At 28.5% G+C, this 24,405-nt stretch overlaps 1 long non-coding RNA gene across 1 annotated transcript; it reads right to left on the bottom strand.

Annotated features, from left to right (window-relative positions):
* Window positions 1–373: 373 nt before the first annotated feature.
* Window positions 374–23,899, bottom strand: LOC126736633 (uncharacterized). Its single transcript, XR_007660710.1, has 3 exons — window positions 23,764–23,899; window positions 3,884–4,042; window positions 374–3,740 (listed from the first exon to the last, which is right to left on the bottom strand). It is a non-coding gene; the product is annotated as an uncharacterized LOC126736633 (long non-coding RNA).
* Between the last annotated feature and the right edge of the window lie 506 nt (window positions 23,900–24,405).

Below are 24,405 nucleotides of genomic sequence, written 5' to 3'. Positions count from 1 at the left end.
AACCAAATAAATACTTGTATTATAAATTCTAGGATTAGGAAGCTTTAAGCACAAGTTTGTAAACTTAGCAAATAAAGTATATTTTGACTTTGAATATATTGCATTTTATTTCTTCCTTGATCATCTTAAAATGCTACTTTTTTTAAACAGCTTACTACATAGGCAATAAATATAATTTTCTAATGCTACTTTTCAGTTGTTAATTCCTAGTTTAATAATCATATCTAAAAATTTTAAAAATATTGAACAATATTGTCATTGGAGGTAAAAGAGTCTAAATTTCTATAGTCATCCAATGCGCGATGGCACGCCTGAACTTGGCGTTACAAAAGTAAAAAGTAAACTTACTCATAGCATCTCATCAATATGCTTACCTTATCAGACAGTGCTATATTATATTGAAGATGCAACTATCTTAATATTCCTATTAAAGTCGTTTTCCCTTTTTGAATATTATGTCGTTTTTTTTTGTATACATCATAGAAGGTATTGGAGGTGTTGTATATGTTACACTCAATAGTCGAATTCGGGCATTGCCTGAAAAATATACGCAATTTTAGTTTTTATTCTGTATATTTCTATGTTATCAGCACTTGTTTTGCTTATTTTGCAGCCTCCCAAACCCAGCTAAAAAGTAGGGTTATGTTTATGTTGTTGTTTTGAATTTATTTCGTTTGTGCTCGTGAAATTATAAATATCACAATTATTTCAAGTACGATATTTAACCATTTACCTCTATAAAAATGCGAGCTGAATTCCAGTTACAATTAGTTCGGTTATTGGAGGCTTCAGGTACTCAAAAACATAATCTTATGGGGAAAGATCAATACCTCGCTATACCTAATGATGTAAAGGACGCAAATTTGTGCAAAGCCCAATCAAAACCCCTATCTGCTAAACAGTACAGAAGAATAAAGCGTTTTGATATAATAAGTATAAATGGCGTGGAAAAGTTAATTAAAAAACGCCAAGAAGATTCTGATGCCATACTATATTTTGTTTCCACGGATGAAGTGTTTCCTATCGTTGACCAGGCACATATTTCTACGAGTCATAAACGGCATAAAGGTATGTCTCGGAACAACACTAATTATTTACTAAATCTAATGCTAATATTTTACAATGCAAGTACCGCCCCGTCTAGACAAGCCGTTAAAAACAGCTACATATTTCAGGATCCTATTGGCTGGTTTAGTTTACAAATTAGTTTGGGTTAGTTCAGGTTAGTTTGATTACCTTAAGTTGGTTTGATATGGTTTGTTTTGATTTAGCGTGTCGAATAATCAAAAAAAACTAACTGCTAATCAAAACCAACCTGGAATAACACAAACTAATTTATAAACTAAATCACCCAATAGAATCCTGACATATGTAGCTGTTTTTAACGGCTTGTCTAGCCAATGGGACGGCACGCTATGGTGCATCCAGGCGGTACTTGAGTTGTACAATATTAAATTAATTTAGTAAATATGCCTCCCGCTACCGGTATCCAAACAAATGCCAGGAAATTGTAGGATAACGACAAGAATTAACAATAACTTATAAGGTTAGTTAAAATTATTAGCAACCAATAAACTAATAATTAGGTTATTGGTTTAACGTCTTATTACCGGGATTTATTCGGATACCGGTACCGGCACGTTAGACCTCAATCTAGAATTTTTTTATAACGCATGCACTTTGTTTCAGCATTGGAAGAAGAGTTAAAGAAAAAATACGCAAACATTACTAGAGAAACTATTAATATAGACCCAAATCTGTGTGAAATATGTCAACTGAAAAAAACGGCACCTAGAAAGGGAATCGTTGTTAAGCCTATTTTAGGTAAACTAATGAATTCTCGGTGCCAAGTTGATTTTATTGATATGCAGATCGACCCAGATGGAGACTACAAATTCATCTTGAACTATCAAGACCATTTGACTAAGTTTTGTGTTCTACGCCCAATGAAAAGTAAAACTGCTGTAGAAACTGCCAGAAACCTAATAGAAATTTTTTGTTTATTTGGAGCTCCGTCAATACTTCATTCTGATAATGGCCGTGAATTTTCCAATCAGGTCATTGATAATTTAAAATGCCAGTGGCCACATTTGAAAATCGTTCATGGAAAACTGCGCCACTCACAGAGTCAAGGTTCTGTGGAACGGTGTAACAGAGATGTGCGATATGCTCTTATGTGTTGGATGTCAGATGAAAATACAAAACACTGGGCCGATGGACTGTGTTTCGTACAGTCAATAAAAAATAGAAGCTACCACAGTGCAATTAAGCGATCTCCATACGAGGCTATGTTTGGTTGCGCTCAAAGAAATAGTTTAAAGGATACTGACTTGCTCCAAGATTTAGTTCCTTCTTTGGAAACTGAAGACGATCTCGAAAAACTGTTAAATGAAAGCAACAAACTTCAAAATACTATAGGATCTATAGATGAAACCGAAACAGTTGAAGATGACGTGCAAGTTTCTATGATTCATAGGGAAAATATGGCAAATAGTAAAGTGCAAGCAAGATTTTATAGTCAATAAGGATAATATGGATGATACCGAAGTGCAACTTTCTATTATCGATTTAAAAAATATGGCGGATAGTGAAGTGCAGGATTTTGTTCAAGATAGAGAAAAAGAAGAAGAAGAAACTTCTAAAGTTAATATAGCCATTGAAAAGACGAGAAACGAAAATAAACTTTCGTTATGTACTGTGTGTCAAAAGCCTAACACCATCGTGGAAAATTGCTCAAAGTGCAAAGGAAAAATTCATGCAGCAGGCAGTATTTTAAAAGTTAACAACGAATTGGAATTAGAGTTTCAATGTTTTCTTTGTCAACGTTCCTGCGATATAATTACGAATTGTGAAAACGCTAAAAGAGGTTTGGAAGTATAAGCCAATTTAATGCTCGCACAATCAAATAAAAAATTTTAACCAGCCTCAGTTGGCGACAATATCCTTATACGCATACCAGACGTGGATCGTGGCAGATTAGCACCACGAAATGTAGTGGCAGTTGTTAAATCAATTGATAATGGGTTTTACAAATTAGCAACAAAGTCTGGAATTTTACAAAAACATTTTTGTAGAAACGAGTTTCAGTTGGCTAATAATAATATTTTTATAGAGAACAACAATTTTGGAGCCAAGAACGACAAAGAAATATCACTTAGAACAGCATCATCCAATATATCAGGGTCTAAACAAGGATTTATTTTATGTATATGCATGAAAAAGTGTATTAGCTGATCATGCTCTTGTCAAAAGAAAAATGTCCTCTGTAATTTTAAATGTCATCATTCAAGCTCTTGTTTAAATAAATAATATTTTTAAATTAACTGAATACTTACCAAAGAATAATTATTTATTTGATTTTGTATTTGTTACAATATTTTTAATTTAAATAAAATAAATTTATATACAATCTCCAACTTTATATCTAGTTTATTCCGATGCTGGCGATAATTGAATAAAAAAAGCAGAATTATAGCTGGTCATTTAGAAATATTCAAAACTAGTTCTGTGCATTTTAAATTGCGCAAAACTAGTTTTGTCTATTTTGTAATGCTCAAAAGTCGTATAAAATTTTTTTTTCGGGTTTGGGAAATATTTCTTGCTCAAAACCAGAATTGCGTATTTTTTTCGACTATTGAGCGTAGAACTAACTAACACTTCATCTTTGGTTATGCTTCCTATACTTGTTTATCTTTAGTGGAGTAATGAATTTTTAGTCCTTTTCGTATTATGTTCCCAACCTAAAAAATATTAAAAGAAGGTTAAAAATATTATATTCACGTTAGTTGAATAATTTACTAATTTTTTTAAATGCTAAATTTATTTATTGTATTAGATAAAATGGTTAACAAATTATATTTAACGATTCCTAAGACATACTTACATTTTCAGTTCATACAAAATATTTCCAATAGGATGACTGACAGGATCACCGTGAAAGATATTCCTGGGATATCTGAGAGAAAATGAGAAATCTGAGGCCAATTCTATGTTGCAGTTATACATTTTTGGGAGGCTACTTCGTTTAATTACCGAATTAAATCTAAAAAAATATTTATTAGTCAAGAGTTATTATTTAAATATTCAGTTTTCATAAATAAATTAATAATTCATGATAATAAAGAAAATGAATTTAAAAAGTTAAACATATTCAAAATAATTAGTGTCAAGTTCCTTGTAAATAATTTATTCCAAAATATTCAAGGAATATTTGCTCTACATATTGCAAAAGTAACTATTTGTTTCAAACTACATGATCGATTTAAATATTTGCACATAATATGACAGTAAGTATTCGTAATCACCTAAAATTTTACTACCTCTTGTTTACTTATTGATATACTTTGCAAAAATTAAACTAGTATTATAAGTTCTCTATGTATTGATTGTTTCACAAATGTTATCTGCAAACAGCATTTACAAACGTTCTATAAAATTTATATTTGTTGATCGATTGATCGATTATTTACCAAATATTCACGTAGAAATTAATTATAATTTTATGAAAGTTCTGAAATATCTGCTAATATCTTAGGAACATCATCAACCCTATTTACAGAAATAATTGATCAAGACTATTCTATCTTTTTTTCTAAAGAAACATTGCAGATAAATATCTTTAAAGTTCAGAATATACAAATATTTGCATGCATGAATTTATCAATTTACCTTTTTAGTGTTATATTTCTTAAGTAGGTTTTAATTATCCAGAGGGTGTGTAAGTAAATAAGTGTAGTGTGTCCAGTTTATAGTTCTGCTTATACTTTATTTTCTACTTAAAATAATAAGGTATCTAGTAAACAAAGTATCATCAATGTATTCAAATATAAATCAATGTATCCAATAAACAAAGCAATTTAAGCTAAAATTAAATTTACAATATTCAATAAATTATCTGTTTGTGATCCATCAGTATTCGTTACTTCTTGTTTAAGTTCATGAAATAATGAATTATTTTCCTATCATTTAATTTTACAAGATATCCAATTATACTTGTTATTGCCTATAGTCATTTAAATTTTTTGAAAATTTTAATTTTGGTTTATGTCTTATTTACGGAAAGCAAGCTCTAATGGGATAAGAGTTTTTAATTTCTTACTATTGTTCTTTACTTATATAAATACGAATGCTTCCTGTTCAACTTTGAATACTTATTATTATATCTTTATGTATAAGTCACTATAAGTTGATCAATAACTGTTAAATTATTGATTCAACTACTTCCATGAAATTAAGACATCAAGCTGGAAAAATTAGAAAAAACTCAACGTAATTAAATAAAAAACAAATATGTTCGACTAGGACATATGAGGACAGGGACGTAAAAAATTAACAAAAATTGAGTTGTCCAGTGTGCTGAGTGTGTGGAGAATAAAAGATAAATATTTTTTAACCTTTAAAATATCTTTAACAATGGTGCAGAAAAAAATTGATATCTTTAACAATGGTTAACTTACGCTTACTTATCAAGAATTACTTAATTAAGAAATGGTTTAAAAAGATTTAGGATCATCATAGTTTGTACATTAAAGATGTAATGATTAAAGTAAATAATTATATCCATAGACAGTAACCTTTACAGTTTTTATTTAAACCTAGCGAGAAAAATTGATTTTTAAAAAACCCCTAAATAAAAAAAATGTTCTACCAAATGTTATGAAAATTGTGGAATTTTTTCGTTAGGTATCAAAACAAAATAATTATTCAACTTATTCATGAAATATTAATAACCTGGGTATATTGTTCGATACCATATTTCTAACAAACATTATTCAGAACTTAGAGAAAAAAGAGCAAATATCTCCAATATATCGACTCTGTGCCAAAAAGTTACACGATAATTATTAAAAGATTACCAATTAAATTCATAAACAATATTGACATAGTTTTTGCAGTAATTTTCTATTTTAAAAACGCAATATAAATGATTAAACTATTTTATCTAGTAAAATAATTTTGTATACGAGACCCACATTACTATCTTTAGGAGAATATATAAGAAGTTGATTTTCTTTTCTTATATTTTATTATCGCTGCTTACTCGATCTCTCGATGGGCTTTTTTAAAATTATTTTCCCTCGTTAGTAATCACTCCTGGAAAATTATTTAAGTGACTTTAAGGCGTCAATATTTAAAATCTAAGAAAGGCAAAAGCCACTGCTTAATTTTATCCACATATTTGTCCCTTTTAGCTATTAATACCATAGTAAAAATCTCTAAAAATCTCAATTTATCAATTTAAAAATTTTAAAAATTAAAAAAAAAACCCTTAAAAATTGATAAATTAGCGAACCCTATTAACCAATATCATGTGGTTGTATTCTTAATCTGAATAAAAGGGCACTCGAAGAGGCCGATTTGTGTACAGTGCTTTCATTTCAAAACGATCCACCCTTAATAACTTTCATAAAAAAAAAAAAAAAACACGTCAAATTAGATATACAGGGGGACGTTTAATTATGCATTTACTGAAGTTCTGTCAATCACCTCCTTACCTCCAGTTAACCTCACTTTAATATGTCAAATGGGAACCCCTATCGTGTGATACATCATAGTATGCAGCGTAAAATTCTCTATTCAACGGTACCAAAAAAAATTAAATCGGTAAATGTGTAAGCAAAAAGTTAGCGAAAATGTCTAGAAATAATGAATATTGTATTTACGCCAAACTTTGGTATTTTAAATGAATACTTTTAAGCAAGATATGCCTAATGCATATCTTGTAAAAAAATCAATAGGGCAAATAATACCGTTGGATGCCTTTATATCTAGTTCGTTTGTATAAATGGAATGCTCCAGAAAGTTGATGATTACTCACTACATAACACAATTTTTCCACCTCTACTATTTTGAAAGTTCGACTCTAAGAATGTTTGAATGTCAAGAATTTGTTGAAATGTCATTTAGAAAAATCTACATCCCAAGACGGAAAGTGATAAATACAAATACTTTTTAGATTAAATCTATTTTGTAGGGACATAACTATACCACAACCACAAATAATTTGTCTGTATTACTAATATTTTTCATATAAACTTTACTAATTGAATAGAAGTTTGTTTATATTTTTAATACGTATGCCCGATTTCGCCAATTTTAACTTAATTTTTACTCTTAACTTGTATGATATAGTATTGTTCTCTGCTTCTTTTTTCTTTCATTTTATTAGTTAATACACAAGGTAGAAAACTATTGTTTCTGTTTCCTTTTACAGTAAATTTGATGATGCCTATTATGGGCGAACTTACCCTACCTAAATTAATTTTATTTTTTACAATATTTAAGGCTCTCGAGAAAACTGCAAACTTCGCAATATCGAAAACAGAATGGCAGATATCAAGCGACAAATTTAACTTATTTTAATAATATATTAGATCTACAGTCACTAGTGGAATAAATTCCAGAACTGCACTTCAAACAAACCGCACACGCGTTCACCTTATGCCCAAAATCTGCACATCTAGACACTCTTACATGATCGAAAACTCTACAGGATGCGGACCATCTAACCAAATGATCTGCGTCTATAATGAGCCTCCATGTTTTAGGGCCACACCCTATTATAAAATAGTTCTAATTTTTTTGTAGATAAGAACTCTTGAATTTGTATCTCCATGGCATACAGAGGCATTATGAGCTTTACGAGAATTTACTAAATCTAAATCGTCTAGGTGTATTTATCTGATAGTTTTTTACCAATATTTTAATAGCTTCTGTATCTTTGTATCTTTTTTATTTCTTCTTTGGTTTTACACTTAATTAGGACTTCTTCGTTTTCTACAGCTTTTAAAGCTGTAATTATTACCTCTAGATTTGACGGATCGAGTTTCTTAGTGACAAGTTCTATTGTTTTATTATTTCCTTGTTTATTTTTTGGTTTAATGACAATAGCTTCCCCTCGACTTTTATTAACACTTGTTTATAGGAGGTGTTTCAAATTCGACCCTCAGCAATAAAATCTCGAAATCTGTAATAGATATCAAGATGGTGAATTTAAGCAAGCAAGCAATTTAAGTTGAAATTTTTGAGCCTAACAATATGCAATTTAACAAAATTAAAAATTCCCAATGGTTCCGAAGATATTTAAAAAAATACCAAATTTTGAAAAATCGATGCAACTTTTTTGTGTTTTTTTCTTATCCGTTTTTAAAATAATTTGCACATTTGCTTTGCCACTATGACGGTGTTTTTAGATTTTTTATTACGACGTTTCGTCGTTTGCCAACCATTTTCAACTTTGTTTTTTTTATAGGCGCTATACTCGGTTTTTGTGTTTTTAAAATCTTTGCAAAATTTCCGATTTAATGATTTATCACAAGTAATATTTTTTATTTTTAATGACCTCAATTTTTTTAAAATATTGAATTTCTCGCAGTAGGCTCTGCTTAACCTGACAAGACAATATTTAAGCTGTCAATAAATATTACGCCTTAGATATTATCAGAAATACTATTGCTAGTATTTTTGTCAATAGCAGACACATTACTTCGGAGTTACACCCTTATTATTTGAAGTCATTTTCCATTTTATTTTACAAAATTGTGTTAAATGCCTGAAAGACAGAAAATGACGCGCAAAGTTCCTGGAAAATTTTAAATAAATTATTGAAATCCCTGGAAAGCGTAAAAATTTCCTTAAAATGTCTGAAATAATATAGAAAATTAATTCACTTTTCTGAAAAAATTGCTCCATTAATTTGGAAACTACAATAAAAATCCAAAAACATACCAATTTCCCAAAAAAAATCTTAAAAACGCAATAGCGTTAAATTAAATAAAAACCTAAAACTATAATAAGAACAATATATTGCAATATTATACATATATTGCAAATACCTGTAAGACATGGAAAAACTACTTCAACATTCTTGGAATAAGACAAAATTTGATTACAAATGCCTGAAATAATATACGGATACTCAAAAGCTCTGGAAGCTGTTAAAAATTATTTAAAAAAATCTGAAATAAAAAATTGAATACCAAAACAAATTTTAAAATACTTAAATTAAAAGAAAAACGATTTGAAATACCCAGAAGACGTAGAGAATAATTCCAAAGTTCTGGAATAACATAAAAATATCAAAAAAATCTAAGAACTTTTAAAAATTATTTTAACAATTTCAACAATTCTGAAATTAAAAACTGAGAACAAAAACTTATCCTAAAACACTAAAATTAAAACAAGAATTATTTGAAATAGTTGAAAGACGTGATAATTAACCCAAAGTCCTGGAATAAAATAAGATTTAATCCAAATGCTTCGAATGTCGTGAAAATATTCAAAAAATCTGGAAAATGTTAAAACTTTAAAAAATTGTGTAACTAAAAATTAAAAACTAATAATTATTTTAGAACATTAAAATTAAAAATTAAAAATTTAAGACACTTGGAAAATGTGGATAATTGACCCTAAGGTCTAAGAATAAAATTATACTTTATTTCAAATATCTGGTATATTATAAGACTTTTCGAAAAATCGAGAAAATTACAAAAAAAAATATAATTTGAAAACTTCATTAAAATTAAAAGAAAAATTATTTAGAACATATAATTTTTAATTATATGAATACTTGAAACACGTGAAAAATGACGCTATAGAAGAGGAACAAAACAAGATTTTATTCCAAATGCCTTGAATAATATAAGAATACTCGAAAAATCAGAAAAATATTAAAAATTATTTCAAAAATTTAAAAATTGTGACTTCAGAAACTAAAGAGAAAAACTTATTTTAAAACATTTTATTTTTTAACTTTTTAATTAAATTACTAATTTTTCACATATATAACAATTTTCGAAAATGGTCTAGGATTATTTTTACTCGTTGCGTTTATTATTTCAACTAAAAATGCCACAATTTGTAAATGTACTTTTATCAGTCCCTGTTATATATATAATAAATTTTAATCACATATTGCTTTTCTTCATTCGTAAAAACCATAATTGCTTAAATTATTGGTAAAATGTCACTTGTACAAAAAAAACTGTTACTTTGTACTAGAATAGTAACACAACATTTTAATTTAAAACATGCGATATTTATTACAGTTTATATATTGTCTCGTCAGTTTATCACAGAAAACTATCGATTTTTTTTTAATTTTGAATTTTTTCGAATATATCCTATATATTAGAAGACATTTTTCGGGATTGAATTATATCAGATTATGAGCTTCCATTAATGCTTATTGCATTTTTCTCTTTCTTAATTTCACTTAATAAGATTTTTTAGGGGTGTCAAATTCGTTTTTTATGTCTTTACAAAACTGAATAGATGGTGTACGACCACTTTCAAACCATTTGAGACTAAAAACAATTTTACAGCGTTATACTCGTTGACAGCTAAGTTTATACACTTATATAAGAAAAACACTTATATGAGAAAGACCATCATATGCTACATCGCATTTTCATTATTATATATTTATTTTATTATGCGTAACGAAATAATATATGGTAGTATATGATTAATAAAGATTATTTAACTTTTGTTGTTGAGATCCACCACACATTTACATTGTAAACTAATTTACTTTTAGGAATATAGTCTTCTTAGAGAACTCAAATATAAACACCCATATTGAGCAGACTTACAAAAAAATAATAAATCAGCAGTCTTTGTTATTAAATATAGCGAAATTTGTAACATATATTAGATAAATAGCTTATAAAATAAATTTGTAAGAATAACAGAATAATAACCTTCCTCCAACCAATGCCTATATGCCATCTTTGTTAAATCGTAAGATTATTGCATGAGAGGAACACTAGAACAAAGTTTACTGAATAAAATAGTATTTTATTCAGTAAACTTTGACTAGAATAACCAAATCCATAAGACAATACTTAAAAAAAAATCATACAGCTTTTGCTAGTGCAAAATTATAAAATATGATAAGAATCAATGGCCTGATACTGAGACAACAACATGCTACAAGAGCCATTAATAAAAAGGCGGGATAAAATCTAATCCCTCTAAGGGCAGGCATATCGATCAGTGCTTGACGTGACAGCTGCGTATAGGAGCAACTTATGATGAAACCCCCGCACTTATGGGTAGGAGTGTATTATTGGTCGTGCGAATGTTGAATGACTGAATAATTGTGAAAGGATTAAGAAAGAATGAAAGAGTAGTAACTTTTATTGAATTCGGTAAAGCACCACTAAATATTTAATTAACGCCATTACTGTTAAAGGAAATATTTTATTTTGACTTCTAATTATAAGCTCGGAATTTCTAAGTAGCTTTATTATTGGCAATATTTCTTTAATAATTAGCTTTTTTTATTTTCTAAGTTCTAATAAAGCTCTTTTTTTGGCTTTTAAGTGCCATTAGTAAATGAGTGAATGAACAATGTAAGATATATTATAACTGTCCTAAGTAATATGCTAATACATATAAGCATATAACATTACTGCGACCAGAAACGGCACATACTTTCTAGAATAAAGCAGTTCTTCACCAATCTTGATTTGAGTTTAAAGCTCAGAATGCGCATGGTCAGCTGCTATATCTTCTTCTAGTGTATTACAATATCTATAGTTGTAAAGGTAGGACTCTTGATCCGATAGCTAAGAGAATGATCGACATTATTAATGAGAGAGAAACAAAATACATAGGTCATGTTATGAGAGGCCAAAAATGCGAACTATTGACGCTGATAATTGAAGAAAAGATTCAGGACAGAAGATAAAAAAAATTATAATTTTATTATATTATAGAAGATGGGGTGCGGGTGCACTTCGACTGAGATTTTTAGATAGCTGCTGTATCCAAGACAATGTTAGCCATATAAAGGTTGCCGAACTTCATGACAACTTCAAGACGACGATGTGATAAGGAAAAGAACATAATTGGTTTTTCCTATTTTTCCTAAGTACTTGACTTGTAACCCTAATAAATCATCCTATACAGAATGCCCCATAGCTTATCCACTAGAAAGCAATAGGTGATATTAGGGATCAAATTAGAGTCTATCCCATAAATTTGAAGACAAATGTTGGTTGTTAAAGAGCTGCAGGGTGTTAAAGCCTCAGTTTCGAAATATTATGATAATTTTAAAATGGTTAAAGGTGTTAATATGAAAACAAACAAAATAAAGTTTTCAAAGGTAAAAAATTCGAGATTCATATTAGTTTGCACGTAGTTCTAAGAGTGCGCTAGCAACAAAGTGTTGTTGAAATACTTGTGTTTCACAGCAATGATGCCGTATATAAATACTGCGAGATTTTTTGGTATGCAGAATCCGTTGGCTTGTACTTATGTAACAGTTCTGTGAAAAATTTGTATTTAGCAATGGATAGTAACTGTATAATTTGTTCACAATAAATAGGACGTATTGCTCCTATAAAGTGCGATGGAGTATGCGATGGTCTTTCTCATCTAAAGTGTATAATTTTAGCTATTATCGAGTATAACGACTTAAAATGTTATTGGTCTTAAATGGTTTTGCAATAGATGTATTCTCTCTATTATATTTTGTAAAGACATGAAAAACGAATTCGATACCCTTAAACAATCTATATTGAAAATAAAAGAGGAAAATATGCCATAAGCATTAATAGGAGCTCATCATGTGATAAAATTCAGTCCCAAAGCACGCCGACTAACACATACGCAAATGTTGTCAAAAATCGAGGGGAAGCTATTGTCATTAAACAAGAAAGTAGTGAAACAAGGGAAGTCGTCACTAAAAAACTCAATCTTTCAAATTTAGAGGTTGGAGTTACAGACTTAAAAGCTGTTGAAGATCCAGGAGTCCTAATTAAGTATAAAACCAAAGAAAAAATCGAAAAGGTGAAACAGGAAGCTGGAAAATATAAACTTTATCCACTATAAAACAACAGATAATACTAGGGATCAAATTAGGTTTTATTCTATGAATGTGTATGCAAATATTGATTGTTAAAAAGTTACAGGGTGTTGAAACCTAATTTTCAAAATGATATGGTCATTTTAAAATGGTTGAAAATATCGATATGAAAATTAATACAATAACAAACTCGAAGGTCAAAAATCCAAAATTAATATTAATTTTAATTTAGTTCCAAGAGAGCGCTTGCGACAAACTGGAAATTAAACAAAGTCCAAAGTTTTTTTACCATGTATTATAATAAAAAAGAGTTCTGCCTAAGAAACCTACGCTTCTCCAAAGTCAGTATTTTAAGTCCTTGCGAGGTATTTGACTTTCATTATTTGAAAAATAATTATTATTTACGCCTAGTAAAATACCTGTCTCTTTTTTCCGGAATCCACTATTTTCGCGAAAAACCCATAAAAAAGGTAGAAAAAGGTATTATCATAATTTATCAAATCCTTGCAGGTATGTGTTCCAATAGGTTAAGTACATTTTATTTCTAAAAACTGCAAACAATAATCTATCCGTTGAGTTTTTTCGAATTCACAAAGAAACTGATTGAGACCTTAATAATTATACCGCTCTAATTATAGAATTAAGAATTATATATAAATTAATAATATAAACAGAAAATGTATGTTGAAATTGTCCTTACTTTTGTGAATATGAATTTTCAAGAGCGTAATAATTAGTACTTTTTTAGTTTAAAATGCCTCTAATAATTGTTACTTTAGCGAAAAATCATATATTTCTTGAAGTATTTTTTAATGTGTCCAGATACATTTTTTATTCTTTTTAGTTCTTGCATTTTGGCAAAACTCTACTCTAGTTCGAAAATTTTCTGGCCATAAATTTTAAACTGCGTAAATTGCTAAAGAAATAATTTTTCTATACAAATTACTTTTAAAATAGTGGATTTATCTATTCGCATAGATGCTTTTGAACGTTTCAGACGTGCTTTCTTTAGGTTTTTTTATCACTTAAGTCGCGTTCAGAAAATTTATCAAGCCGACGCATTTTCGATATGTAATTGTTTTTATTAATAATAACGTCAACATATTGTTTTTCGGCAATTGGTAATAAAAAATGCTTTGGAAAACCAAACTCGGCTTTCTCACCATCAAGAAACTTAGCAGACTAATTTCCATGTTATTACCTTTACCAGTTTTAAAATTATCATAATATTTCAAAAATTAAGTTTCACTTTCAACACACTGTAACCTTTTAACAACTGATATATGGCGCCACATTTGACGATAAAATAAACTTGATACTTAGCATCACCTGCTAGTGCTCTATTGTGGATAAGTTATGGGACTTCCTATATAAAGTGGACACTACGTACTTTATTATTAGAGTATGAGAATCTTTAATTAAGATTAAATTGAGATTTATCCAATAATTTTCCGATTTTACAATTTCCGTTTTTATATAAAAATTATATTTTGTATTTTAAGTATATTTTACTAAATTAATTTAGTTCCATGATTTTTTCGTTTTAGTAACTTAGGCTTACTAAGAGTTCAATATAAATTAATTTTTAGTTTTGTCATCATCGCTTAGTAATAATATTTTTTTAATGCTATTATAATTATTAAGCATTTTATGTCTTAATATAGCAAAGTTGTTTAAATATAATTAATTTTTTTTATACTTTATTTTTAAAATAAAAAATCTTTTTGTTACTTTTTATGACTATTTGGGAAAATAAAAATATAAATTTATTTAATTCTTTATAAGGCGTTTCAAAAAAAAAGTAAATATTGTTATTTTTATAAAAACAATTTAAATTAAAGAAAGTTTTTTATAGAAATTGTTTGGCAAAATTTAAGCGAGTATTTACTAGCTAAAAAAATCAAAGAAATCAACAATTTATTAACAGTTGTATGAATAAAATAAGATTTCATACGAACAAGTAAATAGAAAACTAAGAAAACTAAACAAATTAAAGAACTAAATATTTTTCTGGCAAAAAATATGCCCTATTTTCATAGAGATAAAAGAAAAAATATCTTTTTAAAGCTACTTTTAATTTTTTTATTACTAAGCAAAATATTCATTAAAAAACACTTGTTAATTTGTAACTATTTTAACCCAGAATAATATTTTAAATTCCTTTTTACCAATTTGTTTATAAAAATTATCTTCAATTCACCTTGTTCATTTTTGATTACCATTTGCTTAACACTGTGTAGAATAATTAATTAAAGGCATGCCGTCTTCTTTCTAATACAATATATTAATTCCATCTAACAAGGATAAATGATGTATTTATTAGCTACACTACCTACTTGAATTTAAGGATAAGGGTATGACATAATGTGATACTGCTGGATGAATCAAAGAAATAAGAGCACATTCAAAAATATAATAATGAGTTTATTGTATTTTTGTTTTATAAAAAGTTTTTATAGATCACAAACCAGATTTATTTTATATCTATTTACTAATAGTTTGAAATAGATAACTAGAAAAAGTTATCACTTCAAACACTGTTAAATAAATAGTTTTTCCAATATTTTTTCGAGCGACTTGTGTTTCATACTATATGAAAAACTATGAGGTTCATGAGTTTGGTCGAAAGGGCTTTACGTATATAATGTAATAAAAGTCTTAAATCGATTTAGGTTTTTCCTTTAACTTCATGAGAACGTAAAAAAGCAAAAAATTACATAAAATCTTATATTACAAAGGTTTTAATTTACGGTAAATATATAAATAACTTGTTTCTTAAATGCTCTATAACCATTAAATTATTAAAATTTCATACTGCCAGGCTAGTAAAAGTATCCAATCTTAATTTCTTTATGAAATGAAAAGTAACTTTAAGAAATAATTTTTTATCCGAGATAACTAAGTTATATTATTTTCTTTATAACAGCATCATAAAAATTCTTCAAATACGGAGAAAATATGATAGTTGGAAGTAATTCAATTCAGTTTAAGCATCTCGAAGTTACTAAAGACAACATTTCGCAAATATTGAATTGCGTAAAAATTAAAAGCCGCTCTAACCTTGAATGAAAAGAATATAAAATTGGTAAAATATATACAATATTTTGGTACCCAGACACGCAACATTTATCTTACTTTGAACTTTTACAAAGAAAAAATACAATTATTGAAAGTAAACGTGAAATACAGGGTGATGGTAGTTTAAACATTCATTAAAAAATTGACTTATTTTTTTGGTAACGTTGATTGTTTTGATTATTTTTCTTAAAAAACTAAAATTAAAATTTTAAACATATATTGGATAAATTTATCTTAGTTTTTTTCACTAATAAATTTATGGCTTTTGTTTCCTTAACATTCTACCAACCTACAAAATGTTAAAATAATAACCGAGCAATGAAGAAAGCTATAAAAGAAGAAGCAGCATATAAAGGTAAATAGCTGACTTGATTAAGGAAAACATTAAATACTTTGAGGAAGCCTACTTTTAACAAAAACCATAAAATTAAATTAATTTTTCTGAAAGGTCAAAAATCAAGTAATTCGAGGATACACTAGTCAAGTAGCAAAATTACATGCCAAGTCACTTGAACAAGCTAATCTGATGTAAGTTATACAAAAACATAAAGAATAATAATAATCAACATGTTAGATAAGAGCGACAATTCTAAAAAATGCTCATAAGTGTCGTTTTCTCCATGAAGTAGTTAGGAAAGGTCTACCAATTTAGTAAAGGAATCAGTGAGGTATAGACCAAAACTGGTTACTACGAGACTGATTGCTAAATTACACCAGAGCAAAATATTGATATTGATAGTCTGATATTTAGCCTGTTTGCTTATTGCTAAAACCAAAAGACCATAAAAAGATTATTAAAAGAAATACCATTAAAAGAAAGCCGCATGGGTTAAAACAAATAGCGTATAATTTTCATTAATTCAAAGGGAAGTTAGATTGCGAAAATGACCAAAAAAAAACTCTTAAAATGACCATTAAAACAGGAATACGTGTATTAATTGTCAATTGCACCTTCATGTATATTAAAAGAAATATGAAACATTTTAGAAAAACCCCAAGTTGACGAAAACCACTCGAATAACTTATTACTCATATAACCTTAATTATAATAAAAGCCATAAAAAATATCAATGATTAAAACATCAGAGAGATAAGGTATAAATACCATCATTATGCATGACACTAAGAAGGAAAAACAAGAGATTTAAAAAAAAATTATCAACCGTCTTCGATCATCCATCAGTGATGAATCAAAATCAGATGACCAGAAGATTGATATGGGAAATATTTTCAATATAACCACTAAAAAAATCATTCCAGGCATGATATTTTAAGTCTTTTTGGCTTATAGTGAAATTTTTAGAAAGTGAGTATGCTTCTAACTTTAAAATGCTACGTTTTCTATATAAATGTTTTATCTCTAAATTTAACCATTTTAACTTCAACCTTTCTGGCAAAATGAGATTTACTTTAAAAGTTACCCCAAGTTCCATAATAGTTTAGTGTTTTCTTTCGATATACTTATGTCCTTTATTCCCAAGCATTCCTGTATCAAAAAATTTGGAATATCTGATTGAATTTTTAAAAAGGAATAATTTCAATATTGTTCAAGAAATAATTAAATTAACAAAATTTTGCACATTACTATATATTTTTCAATATATTTCATCATAAAGAATTTAAGAAGACAACCATGGGTAATTAATTGCTTCTCTCCCTTTCTAGCAGAACTCTTTATGAACCGTTTTAAGTTAAATACAATAAATACGTTTCAATACTTTCCACGAGTTTTATTAAGATAAACTGATGATGTGTTTTCCGTTAAGGATAAAAGCAAAATTGATAATTTTGTAGGACAACTTAACGTTTTCATCTATTAAATTTACTTTCGAACAAGAAACAAATAATCAACGTCCATTCTTAGATACTACTATCAAAAATAATAATCGGTTAGAATTTGATAATTACAGAAAAGAGAAATACTCTTGGATATATAGCTAGTGACTCTAACCATTTTTTTCAACGTAAAGTGGCTGGCACGCATTTCTTGGTACGTCGTTTGGTCTCGTTTTCTCTAAGTAGTAATATTTAGTAAAGAAAAAGAAACAATTAAAACAATTACTAGTGTCAATGGTTATGGCGATAGGAATATTGATAAGCTAATTAAAAGGCATAAGTTTAAAGTTAATCTGTAAACTTATGCTTATTAATGTAAACACCTTTAAAAAAGATGGAAATAAAGAAACTTTTATTAAAATACTGTATGATCCTATCTTGACAAAAGGCTTTAATAAAATTTTTAAAGACTTTTTGAAAATTGTTTTGTGATATAAATGATATATTATGCATCCTAAAAGTTATGTCTTAATTCATTTAAAATCATGCGATGGGTTTTTTGCAAAAATGCTTGGAACCGTCGCGTTAATTTATATTTCAAGTTGCAAATTTTTGTACGTAAAATTTGTATATACAGGGTTGTTTAAATAAATTTCGACCAGTAACTTTATTTTTTCAAATGAAAGCACCTTTTTTTATTCTATTTTTGAATTTTGCGTCTAATTCTACGCATATTTCGTGCATCATGTCCTATACCTAAAATCAACAGTTATCGAAAAAAAACACGGCCGAACATTATTATTGACGGTCGCACCTTATCTTTGAGAATTTTTATAAACATAGTATTATAATTAACACATGAATAACATTATTAAAAATATACGAATAATATTGCATTTATTCGTGTGTTTTAAATATTGTCTAGTGACGGTGTATTTTTATAGAAACTTAATTTATTTGTTTTTTTTTTTCAATTTTTGAGTAAACAAATATTGTCAAGTGTACTAGCAAAATTGCGGTTTTTATAATGGTGAAGTTTTCACAACGGAAAGAGAAAAAATAGAAATTCTGTGCATGGTTGGGTTTGGTGATAGAACACGTACTTAAATAGAAGCTGCTCAATTTTTCTATGAAATGCATCCTGATCGTCCTCCGATATGTCAAAAGGTGGTGAGTAGAAAAGAGGCTAAACTTAGAGAATTTGGTCATGTTAGAGATCTGCCGAAATCTGGTCGTCCTGTTCAAGATGAAAATGAGCAACTTAACGTATTCCTTTTTTTGTAAACATATTTCATGCACTCCTCTGTCGTAGATTAGGGCTAATTTACACACGGTAAAATCTGAAGTTCACCGAATAGTTAAAAAGCACGAATATCATCCATGTAAAGTTATTCCAGTGGAAGAGTTATTTAATGGCGATTTTGATACGTGAAATGAATTTTTTGTGAATGCTTGCAAAACATGTCTAATCTAAATAATAATTCAGACACAAATAATATTTTATCGGATAAGCCACGTTCTGTTTGAATTGTTGTGTAAACAAACAAAATTGTCGATATTGGGCAGCAGAAAATCCGCATTGGATGATGAAGGTGAACACCCAGTACACTCAAAAATTAAATGTGTGGTGTAAAATAGTGCATGGAAGAGTAATAGGTCCGTTTTTCTTTGAACTGACTTTAATGGTACAAGTGTATGTCGATTTTCACCAACTTGAATTAGTTACAGCATTACTAGCTTTATTTCTAAATCCATTGAATCCAGACTATTCTGACAAGGAATTAATTTTCCAGCAAGCTGGTGCTTCTCTGCACTATGCTGCCATTGCATACATTGCTGTAAGAAATCTTGCCCAATCGAAGGAGAGAACCTATCGAATGGCCTGCTAGATCACCTGATCAAACACCAATGCATTTTTTTCTTGTGGAGATACCTCAAGTAGAAGGTATTTGTTAATAGGCCAAATATCTAAGACGACTTGAAAGAGAGGATTCGCAGAGAACTACGCGCCGTAACTCGGGATATAATTGAAAATGTGGAACGAGAGTTTATTGATCGCCTTGAATATTGTCAAGCCGTGAATGGCAGTTACTTTAAACATTTGTTTTAATTTTTTTTAATTTGTTACATAATACGTTTTTTTCGATAACTGTTGACTTTAGATATAAGACATGTTTCATACATACGTAGAATTCCACACGATTTCAAAAATGAAACAAAGTTGATGGTCAAAATTTACTTTTGAGCAACCCTGTATATGGGTGTATAACGTGAAGTTTGTTCACGTACAAAAAAGCGCTTGAAATAAAAATCGACGGGTCCGACTGTTTTTGCAAAAAAACCATCGCTTAATTTTAAATGAATTTAATAATATATATAAAAATATTAATTTAATATAATGTATATAAATTTTGGGGTACATGGCTGCGTAGTGTCTTAAGAAAAAATCCTTTCTACCTTTCGCTACCAGAAAACTATTTGATAGAAAATATTTGACACTAAAAACTGAAAGTGTAGGAGTTGATAATCTGGTAACTTTAGTTAAGATGTAAACTATTCAAATTTAACAAAAACTTGAGCTCTAATATTAGGGTCATGATAATTACAATGTTTAGGAAAGAAATGTTGATTTTACTGTACACGGAGAAGATTTTTTTAAAGAAATGCGGAAGTTTCAATAACTTTTAAAACTCATCAATATTTTTTTTTATTAAAAAATTAATTTTAGTTGAAGAGTTTGGAGTGAAGTGATATGATTTAAAGATTTAATAATTTTAATTCTAAGAAAGCATTTCCTTTCTTAGAAGAACGTCTTTTCTCCACAAAATTAAATTTTAGCCATTCAAGAGTATGCATTTCAAAGAGGTAACTCATTGGACTTAGCACTTAGAAAATAAGACAACATTCTGTATGTCAGTATAATTTTTAATTATTAAATCCGCTAAATGCTTTCGATCTGACCATTTTCAGAGCTTTTGTCAAAGACTACAACTGAGCCAATTTTTTACTTTCCTATGTGGTTTGTTTTTCAGTGTAATCTTTGACAAAGCAGCTCTGAAGATGATCTATTAAACCGAAAGTGCATAGCGGATTTAATAATTTAAAAAATACACTAACATACAAAACGTTGTGTTATTTCGTCTCTACGGTGTATAACCTGACGATAACACTTATGTTCGCTGATTACAAACATTCGCAAACATAGATATTCATTCGAGTTTTATGTTTTTGATTGTGTTGAGTCCAATAACCATGAGTTATCTCATCGTAATGCATTACTCTTAAGAGATTGGCATTCTATTTTGCAGAAATAAGACTTCCTTATTAACTTATCAATCTTCGTTGTATTATAGCTCAGCCACCATAGGAATAAGATTAGGCTCCTATGCCAAAGTGATATAAAACAGGAGTGAATGAAATAGGAAAAATATATTTGAACAGCAAACAAATATATTTTTGCTGCTTTTTTGCAGCATAGCTTCTTGCAAGCGGAAGAAAAACAATACCAAAATGCTAGTTACATAATTCAAGTAACAAAGAAGCGTAACTTAATATGAAAAGCATAAAATTAAGAAATAGGAAGATAAAATTGTATTTAAGAGGTTTGAAAATATAAGAGACTATTTAAATAAAAACTTATCTGTAGCGGCGGATACCCGCAATAAATCATTTTAGGTATTATTAATAGTAATCTACTAAAATATGTTTTTGTCTATTATCAGAATCATATTTTCCTCATCTACACTTATCCTTAAAAATTAATTCCAAAAGGTCCATTTCGACATGGAGTCCATTCTGAATGTAACATAGAAAAGTTAGTAGGACAAGTCTTTTCTCCACAAATAAAATGTTTATCCTAATTTTAGGAATGATGAAATTCGGCAAGTGTTCTTGCCAGCATCAAACTCTAAAATGTATTACAAACAGTTCAAAAATATTCACGAACATTGTGACATGTGATTTTAAAATAAAATATAGATGAAAATTGTAAAATTATAAAAAACTTACAGAAAATTACTTAACACTTTCACAAAATATAAACAATAATAAATAATTCTCGAATAGTCCATTGCGCGACATCAAGTAAAATTGCAACAAATTGAGCAATCTTAAATGAGCAGTTTTCTACTCAGTACTGGGATCAAGTGAGAGAAAACCATCGGACTATTCGCGCAACATCTCTTAGTCGCTCCCAGTACTGAGTAAACATCTGCTAATCTGAGATCTGCAATTTGTTGTAATTTTAGTTGTTTTATTGTTATGTGTTTACAATTTTTTTATGTGTTTACAATTTGTATTTTTCTAATCTGTCAGAAAAAATTTTTCGTAAAATTTTTTTAACTATTTGTAATATATTTTTAATTCTGATAAAAATTGAGTCTAATGAATGATGGAAAAGGTCAGAAATCTGCTAATCTGAGATTTTTCAAATTGGTGTAATTTTAATTATTCACTAGATGTCGTGCAATATACCATTCGAGAATTGTTTGTATATTGTGAATGCGTTAAGAATGACTAGCATTTTATTTGTGGAGAAAAAACTTTCCCTATTAACTTTTCCAGAAATTCTCATAATATTTTTAGTGGTTTATTTAAATTAAATATTAATCAATAAATTGGAAAGAAACTGTACCGGCTGAGCAAGTGGAGGTGCCGAAATAGATATTTTTTAAATATCTATTTCGTTTTATATTAACTTGAAATTTCAAGTCTGTATTACAAGATGAAAAAAGAACGACAGCATTTCTCTCACCTCCTCCTTTACTTACTAGAGTTCGACTTAAATTAAACCTATTTATTAAACCACTACAAGTTTCATTTGTTTCCTAATATTTAATTCAACTTTTTTTTGTTGTAGTTGATACTTGTATCATTTTACAAACATTTTCATATGTAATTTTTTATCTACGCCAACAGAGTTATTAAATAAAAATAATTTTCTTTAAAATATTTATAACAAAATATTTTTATTCTACTATAGCAGGACGATTCCTGGTTTTAACAAATGTATTATCCCTTTAAAAGGGTTTTTTTAATTCATTTACACATACCAGTACATAATATTTAATCTGCGTAAGGAGAAAAAGTGTCTCTGTAATAAAACTAAGATTTATAATAATTTTATCTAATTTGAACATACAATAAATAATGTTTAAGCATGCGCAAATATAATAAGCTAAACGGTCGTTTTAAATACGTCTTCAAAACATGCTAATTTATCCATTTTCTATCTAGAAAATTATTTTCTTATATTCCAGTAATACATGACACTATAACATTTAAAACAGTAAATTGTAGTTGCTCTTATAATGTAACGAAAACGTTATTAATATAAGAAGAAATAATTTTATTAAAATGGAGCCACGTTTTTATTGTGGTCTGAATGCACTCAATGCAATAAAAACTGGTTAATTTTTATTTAATAATAATAACAATAATAACGTTTATTAATCCACATACAGATATGTTTACAAAGCTGAAAAAAAAACATCATTGTAACGAAACGTGACAAACAAAATGCGGAATAAAAGGCATAATTTCAGCTTCTCAACGTAGTTGAGGGCTGTTGTAGCCTATAAAGTAGACTAATTTATCTAAAAAAAGTATCTAATAGTAAGTACCCAAAGAAAAATAAATAAATAGTGCACAAAAATTAAGGAAACACATTTAAAACATTTTTATATAAATAAAATGAAAAAGAGAATATACAAAAATAAAAACCTATAAAAAATTTAGGATCATATTCTTCTAGGTAAATCCCATAACACCATAATATTTTTAGTGGTTAATTTGAATTAAAAATTAAATATTAATCAATAAATTGGAAAGGAACTATACCGGCTGAGCAAGTGGAGGTGCCGAAATAGATATATTAACTTGAAATATCAAGTCTGCATTACAAGATTAAAAAAGAACGACAGCATTTTTCTCACCTCTTCCTTTACTTACTAGAGTTCGACTTAAATTAAACCTAGACATAATCGATGCTGACTTACGAAATTATTATTTTTAAAACTATAAATCACATTTGACGAAAACTTTAGCTTAATGAAAAAGTTAACATTTAATAAAAAAAACATATTTTAAGATCAACTCACCGGCAAACAACGGAACACCAAAGCAGACAAATACCACCAACATAATAAGGTATTTCTGAAAAATCGACAAAGCCCCTGAACGCTTTAATTTGAAAAGCTCGGGCTCCGACGGGGGTTCAAGTTAGAAAATAGGGTCCCCCGGTTTATGACCCAATATTAACTGTCTCCTCCAAATAATTTATGTTAATGGTTTCGGGTCGACCCGGTTGCCATCGCCGGTGATGCCAACCGGCTTTCCTCTGCGCACACACAGTGAGTTAGGAAAAGAACTTGGCGACGCCGTTTCTAGAGAACGCGGACACTCGCACATCGGTTTGTTCGTTATACGATTTGCACAGTTATTTTTTCAGTTTTCTTGTCTATACTTTTATTTTTTACAGTATGGATTTTGTGCCGGTTTTGTGATTTTTATATTTAAATTATTGGGTAAGTTTAAAATGCGACTTCATATAGTTGCCCGCGCCTAGCAAATGTTAAACTTTTTAATTAATTATTAAGTACTTACATACAGTACTTTTTTATAATTTGAAATTTTTTATTTATTAAACTTTTACAAGTATATTTTAATTATTCATATTTTATTAGTTATTCTATATACACACATAATTTTACAAGCATGTGCGTAATAATTTTTTATCTACT

This window comes from Anthonomus grandis, chromosome 5, assembly GCF_022605725.1.
Source record: "Anthonomus grandis grandis chromosome 5, icAntGran1.3, whole genome shotgun sequence".
NCBI classification, from domain to species: Eukaryota; Metazoa; Arthropoda; class Insecta; order Coleoptera; family Curculionidae; genus Anthonomus; species Anthonomus grandis.
Note: the sequence above shows the minus strand (reverse complement) of the source record. Positions and strands in the feature narration are given on the sequence as shown.